We start from the raw sequence: 7,829 nt of genomic DNA, 5'->3' as shown, positions 1-7,829 counted from the left end.
ATTCAACTGGGTATTTGTGTGACATCAAAATAAAGTTTCTGCACGTAGATCTGAAAAACTAGAAAATGAGCATGTTGAAGGGCTAATGAAACAACCTGAAAGGAATATTTATCATACAGGGACTTCAAAGTGTCTTCAAAGTACACGATTTCTTCAAACAATGACAAAACACACTGCACATTTAAAAATAATTTAGTTTAGAAAATCTACCAAAAACTCTCGTGCCTATATGGTTCTCAACTGTTTTATTCAGACCGTAAAGAAAGTAGGAGATTAAGTTCCAAGTAATTTTTTCAAGTCTTTTGTTCGTGGTACATGTTTTTAAATGGATTTTTTCAGTAAATACTGCTCCAAAAAGCACCTTTAACTTAGGAGTTACTATCTGCAGACAGTAATAGAAGATAGATTGTAAACAGAGATTAATGGAAACTTGCAGCTAGTATCTAAGTCCACCAGTCATAGGTTTCTTTGGTGCATTGCCAATAACCTTTGGGCTGCTGTACACATTCAAATATACTTTAGAAAGATTCATATAGACTAATCTGTGAGGCTTTCTGTAGAGTTTCTTCTTTTCATCTAGTCTAGCAGAGACATATTGTATATACCCAACTTAAAATGAAGAAGTATAGAATAGTATAGAAGAATTCTATGCATTTTATAGCTATGCTCATTATTGCTCTAAAATGCTTGCACGTGTATATGAACAAAAAAAAAATCAGCTATGGATTTGTCAGTACTGGAAGGAAATAAGCACAAAGATGGGCACACACCGGCAGCTTCTATCTTCTACTCATCTTCCACCAGATAGGTGCCTGGCACAGAGCTCCGCTTGCGTCTCCAGATCCTTCATCTCATGCACAAGATGCAAAGAGCTGAAGGCAAGGTGCACCGCTGGATATACGCCCTCCGTATCGAACCCGTTACTATGGGCTGCCCGTGTCATCCTGCCACTCGAAGTCAAGCTTAGCCTTCCTCCCGTGGTTCTCTCCTGGAGACAGATTTACAGAAAGAGAGATTCTACTCACATTTCATGTTTTTGGTGGTTACAGGAATATTTTGCATAATATTTCACACAGGTTTCATAATACACTCTTTCTGTACTTCAATCAACAGTAATATTCACATTTTTTATCATTGGGCTTTGAAGTAGTAATCAAGAAAATTTGAGTAAACCCATGAGTTAATTAGTATAAGAAAGCTTTCAGGAAATCAAAAGTTTCCCAAGACCGAAGAATGAGCATGTGTCAATTCAGAATCAGTAAGCCATGCACTTGAAAGATTTACAAGAACTGTGTGAGAAGGTAAAGACAAGTCTCTTGAGATTATTGGCCATTTCTTAACGATTTTTTAACAGAAGGACTCCAGGAGAGGAGAGAGTTGGGGAAAAAAAGTGAAGAAAATAAAGTCAAGGATGTTTATTGTCAGATCAAGTAGGAAACCATGCAGTATATTGTGCTGTACAACAATATTTCATACAGATAGTTCTCACAAAAAGAAATCACTACCAGCTTTTTTAATACGCTAACTTCAGCATAACTGAATTTCATAGCAGGACTACATTTTAATGCATTCTGCATTTTAATGCAAGCGCTGCTTGCATGTTTTCATCGTGACATGATTCTGACAAATCCACATAACCAAAGGATACTCATGGTTGCAAGCTTGCTACCTTGAATTCTTGGAAGATAACATGGTGCAGGGCTTTGGCCGAAGTTTCAGGCAGGCACCGTCATTGCCGTGCTGAGTGATAGTCAGGGTCAGTCTAGCTTTCTCTGAAAGCAGTTCCATCAGTGTGCTAAGCCAAATAAGTACCATCTTGTAGCTCCTGTTTTAAAAGCTTAATTTTATAAAGAACCTTGTATTTCACAGACAGTATTGAAAACCCAATGACATTCTGTCATCCTTAATTTAAAACCCAAATACTCAAGCTCTGTGATCAAACACTGCAGCTCCAACAATTTAAAACTTGACTGAGCAGACTAGAGTAGCAAATGGCGATCATGCCCAGAAGTAGGTTGGTGTGTCATGTTGCTGGAGGCTTGTGAGCTGCTCTGCTAGACACCAGCTGCTGCACAGGCAGGCAGCAAGAAACAACCTGTCTTAGGAACAGAAATCGCCCCAGTTCTTTTGTAAAAGTTTCTGTAATCCACACTGAATCTGAAATAAAATTAGTGAAAATAATAGCTTATTTACGTGCCTGTTTACAAATGCCTTCCTTTATAAGAAACAGTTAAAACATGGGTTTATATGGACAAATCTTTATGAGGTGATATTAAGCTCTTAGAAATGCAATAGCAGTCTAATATTATCTCTCCAGAAATAAACATGAATCACTAAAGGGAGTAACTCCAAGTATGTTGTAATCTTTTTGTTTGATGGTGTGAGTATATAAGATGGTATATTACGATTGTTTTACACATATGCAAGACATACATCTTTCAGACAAAACTGATAATAGGTACAGTTAACATTAAACTGCAAAACAAGTATAACAAAATTATTGATACAGGTGCTGTTTGTACTTTCTGTGGAAAGAGCCACCACAAAGACACATTAATAGTTTTTAACTTGTCTAAAAATGAATTACGTAGAGCAGAGATGCTCTATTCCTTTGGTACGCTATAGGCATGTTATTAAAATACCATTAGACCAATGTGTTTTACTCTCTAAACTTAAAAAAAAAAATAATAATTGTGTCATCTCTAACTAGCACAGACCAGTTTTTCTGCCAGTTTTCGGTCCGGGCATCACAAGGGCTGGCTGGGAGGCGGGGGGTGCCGCAGCCAGCTGGGCAGGGACCTCACCAACCAGCTCAGCAAGGCAGCTCCGGAGATGGCAGCCAGGTTCAACCAAGAGTCCACATCATCGGGCCAGTCCTGGTGGTGGGGCAGGTCCAAGGTCAAGATCAGGGTCCGTGGCCAGGCAGAGGGGTGGCAGTGACTGCAGACCAGCACTCCTCCAGCAGTGCTCAGGGAGGGATTGAAGGGCTGGGGCTGACCTTAAATGGGACCCTGGGACACGGGTGTGGGTGAGGGCCCAGGTGAGGCTGCTCAGGGCCATTAGTACCAGTCAGGGCCCCGACACTTTCGATGGGTAGCTCTGCCCACTAATCCATAAAATGCAGGTTATTTGATCCTCTGATTGAATGTTATCTGAGCAGTGTTAAAAATAAATTGCCAGCTAATTCAACTTCTCTTTACTGGTGTTGATATATAGATTGTCATTTTTGGGAAAAGAAAAAAAAGAAAAGAGATTCTCTGATTCAGATTTTTTATGTCATTAGCTATTTGGTAAATACCAGAGAGTGGCTGACTTGAGCAATGAAATCCTCAGAAATGGCTGTATCCACGTGCATTCTGATAAATGTCGTTGAGTTGAGCACACAATACATTGTCTTTAAGATGTCGTCTGTAATAACTGCGGTTCTGATTAGCCACTTCTATAAATAGATGCCCTCCAGACTGAAGAAAACACCGACCTTAGAGAACTAAGGCTGTCCAAAGTAGGCAGCTGAAGGTTTAATTTGATCAGAAAAACAGCTGATAATAGAAATAACTGATAATAAGTTAGCAGCTAAAGTAGCAGCAAACATTTTGAGTTTTAATACTAAGACAAGGTTTGTAGTTTTATGGCTAGTAAATGCTCAGACAGGCTACCCACAGAGGCTGCAGAATCCTCTTTGGAAGATTTCAGAGCAGGCAAGCAAAATTTTGGTCGAGGCTGGTCTAGGTACATAAAACTCCACTTAAGAGCAGAGGAAGTGATTCAGTGACTGCTTAAGTTCCCCTTCAATCCTATGTTTCGATCATTCATGCTCTCTTTATGTCCATATCTACTTTTTCTATAACAACGATAAAGGTTATAAAAGGGATTTTGACCAGTTTCCTCCACCCTCTTTGGATTTTGTCTGTGGGATCTAGGATTCATGCATTGATAAAATAATCTTTTAGCTTTAGAAACCGTATCTTACTTTTTGATTCATATTTGTGACAGTCTTTTCCAGAGACACGTTTCTGTTAATTCTTTTTCTACACTACGCGCAGATGGTGTAAACATTTTTAAAAAGTGTTAGATCAATGGCCAGTGAACAAAAAAATGCAGAACTGGCATGTTCTCTGCAATTTGAATTGTTTCTTTGCTCTCTAAAGCTCTGTTTTTTTAAACACGTATTATATTTGTTTACTCTCAGGTGTTGCTATAGCATCACTTGGTCACAAGAGGGAACTCGCATATCAGTCTCTAGGATTTATTTTTTATATTAAAACTCTGAGGACTCTGCAGACTAATAAAAAGAATATGTTAGGTTATGCGTGTGTGTGAGACATGTAAGTGTGCATATATAAATCTACGTATATATTTATATACCCACGCCTTTTAGTTACGAAAGAAGGGAGACCATTCACAGAAATAAGGAACAATAACCCTAGCAGGCATAACAGCAGAAAAGAGCCTTAAAATGGTTCAGAAATAACTTTCTTATACTCGTGGGTATATATCTTACACTCATAGGGATATGCTCATGGGTTGTGGCTTGTCTTTGTTCCCACTCTGAGTTCTGTAACTCAAAACTCATACTAACTTACGGTATCAGGACACAGTCGGAGCAGAACACGCTCCCTCCCAGCAGAGCCTGACCAGCAGGGATTACTTTCACCAATAATTTTGAGCAGCCCTTAGTTTTAACTTTCTGTTTTGAGCTCAGGATCGCCTTTCACCTTTGCAGAGAGTCTTTCGCCAGCCAGAACTTGACTGTACTTGGGATATGTCCCAGAATTCATAGTATTGAATGTACATGCATATTGTTTGATTGTTAACTGTGTTCATTAAAGGAGATGACTCAAACCTTATTAATTTTTGATTTCTGCTAGATGGCAGTGGCAGCAGCGTGAGTTGTATACAATCTGCTCAAGGCTCATTTTTGTAAAATAAATAAACTTATAAATCCAGAGCTTTCTAACCTGAGAATTAATGTTGTCCTCAGAACGTGGTGTCACACATCTTCCTACACTGATGTTCCCACTGGTCAAGCAATTGGCCAGCAATCCTGCTCATGTGTTTGCAAGTTCCTTCAAGAAAACACATAGTAAATGTTCCTAATAAACTGAGCACAGTATGGGAACTTTTCTTGGAAACCTTGCTGCAGTTTCTGTCCAACTGGTAGAGAAGACAGACCGCGCACAGCTTACAAGATAACGCCTGACAGTTCAGCAGCTGGATTTGGATCTGGATTTGTTGATGATTGAGTTGTAGATGCTCAGGGTTGTTGGTTTCCTAGGAATCGGTAGCAACCTTCCTGTGTGAAAGTGAATTACCTCGTCTCACCCCCGGGGTGTCTCTGGTCCCTCACACAGATTCGTTAAGCACTGCTGCCTTGAGCACAAATTGTAGTGGCTCTTTAGCTTATCCCATGGCTGTGAAGCAGTGCAAACCCACTGCGCTATGCCAGCATGAGCTACATAATAGGGTAGTAGTTGCAGCACGCAGTCCTGGTTGGTTTCTCTTTCAGATGTATCATGCCCACTTTGCACATTTTCTGTTTTGTCCCCTGACCTTGTGAGTTCCTTAGTTCCCTTCAAGTTTTCTGTCTGTACAACTGCTACCCTTCAAATACAGCATCATGAAGAACATGCCCACCGTGGCTGGCGGCACTGCTACAGATGCAGTGGATGTTGGGCCACACATCAGCGATGTCTTGCAGTGCATTTGGAGCCCTTGAGAAAAGAGGTGTCCTGCGCCGTAGGGCTGATTCCTAGAAGAACTGTTACGTATTTTGTTTGGGATCTGGGAGTAGATGTTCGGAGAGATGTGCAAGTTTCAAGAAGCACAGAGTGGATTCTGTCAAGCTGATTCTTGTTTATGCAATGAAAGACATCGTAGATGAGAGAAGGCAGCTTTCCTAACCTGAGCTTGCTTACTGAACCACGATCACGTGGCTACCTGTCAGTTTTGATAGATGATAGGGCTCCTGGTCTTGAAACTTCTAAGAGAACGTTGTGTATAACTAATCATTATCTATAATCTGCACATCTGATTTATTAAAATAATCTAATTATTAATTTAATTGCACCACACCTGCATACCATTGTTCTGTTTGTTTAACTTGGTGGGATAAGAAAGTTTGCACAATCTAATTTTGAAGACCTTAAAAGTCTGGGATTAGTTCAAGAAAATTACAAATAATAAGGTTAGACCTCAGGCATGAACATGTCTCATGCTGTTAGGACATATCACAGGGTACCACAACCTGGATGTAAGCACAAACACACTGTCAGAAAGGTGAAGACCATCTCAAGGCTGTATCTTCTAACTGCTGTAATATTTTTGTGTGCTCTTGCTGATTTTGGACTTGGTTTGTGTCTCGATATACTTTTAGATGCCCTTTGCTGCTGTATATGTGTCTCTTCGTAATAAACATAGCCAAATTACAGGACCGGATGGTCCTTCTTGGAAAAGAGTATGTGATAGGATGCTGTTGCTAATCTGTGAGTCTCGGCTCTAGCCGCTCTCATCCTTGTGGATTAATCTGCAATAACTGGTCTTCCAGCTTGATCAGGAATTTTGGTAGGGATGACAGTAAATATATAGTTACCAAAGTGTGAAGTAAAACCCAAGCATGGCGATAACTGAACTTCATTTCATAATGGAGCATTTCAGACGAGTGCCAACTGTAGAACCATGTGGAAGTGTTTGGTTGTTTCCAAGAAACTTTGAGGAAAAATTGAATGGGAACAAAAAACATCTAGTCTTTATTATTAATTCTCCTAAGGCTTTCTTAGAACACCTCATTCAAAAATAGGAGGTTTTCCCTAGTTTTCTGTTGCTGAAAATGAAAAAAATTTCCATAAGTTTTCCTGTTGGAATATGAATAGATAGATACTGCTTGAAGATATTCCTATTTTGAGGACACAGCCATTTAGATCATACATACAGCATGAAAAAGATTTAATTAGATCTTGTAAGAATTCATGCATTATATTTTGGATGAAGACTTGCAAGGAGTCATAGTTACGTTAGGTTTCCTTTTGTTATTGATCAATCTGAAGAGGATGAAGCATGTTGCCGCAAGTACTTACCTGGGTGTTGATTGAAAAGATACCTTTAATGAATGCACTTAGAACTGGCCTTTTTGAACAGAAAAACTGACAACTTGTCCAAGGACAATGTCATGATATGCCTAAACTTACTTACCTGAGGGCACCCAGTGCGGGTACAGTCCCGTTCTTCTTCGCCCTCTTCCAGCTCTATGAAGAGTCAGGTGGAAAATGAAGAATTATTTTTAGGTTGGACAGTTTTCTGCCTGTGATTCCGGCATTGGAAACTGTTTAGCACAGCCAGGTTGTTCCAAAGCCCCAGGCATTTCCTAGTCGCTGGATCACCTCCTGGGGACAGGTAGCAAAGCTGGCAGCACTGGTCAGGATCTTCTAACCACCACTTCCCACAGAATTTTTGGACATTCTGTTGATATTATAGTCAGTCTGCTTGCCAATAAGTTCAGTTACTTTGTTTATGGCAGGAATTCTGTCTGTATTTTGACTCAGTACATTTAAAATGTCTTCATAAGGTATTTGTATTCAAGGGAATGACCTCTACTAGGACATGTTATTTTGATAAAATATCTCTAGTATCAAACAAGTATCAGAGGTTTTTCTCATTCATTTTTTCATAGTTCCTCTTCCTTATATCAAATAAATAAAAGTAAAAGTAAGATAAATTTCCCTGTTCATTTCTGTAGCTGGTATTGCCCTGCTCTCTGCAGTCGTGGGGCTGGCAGCAGAGCGTTCCTGCAGTACGCACCTCTTGCCCCTGCTTCACCCACACTGCTCCACTTC

Source organism: Calonectris borealis, chromosome 15 (genome assembly GCF_964195595.1).
Source record: "Calonectris borealis chromosome 15, bCalBor7.hap1.2, whole genome shotgun sequence".
Lineage (NCBI taxonomy): Eukaryota > Metazoa > Chordata > Aves > Procellariiformes > Procellariidae > Calonectris > Calonectris borealis.
The sequence above is the reverse complement of the archived record's forward strand: the minus strand, read 5'-3'. Positions refer to the sequence as shown.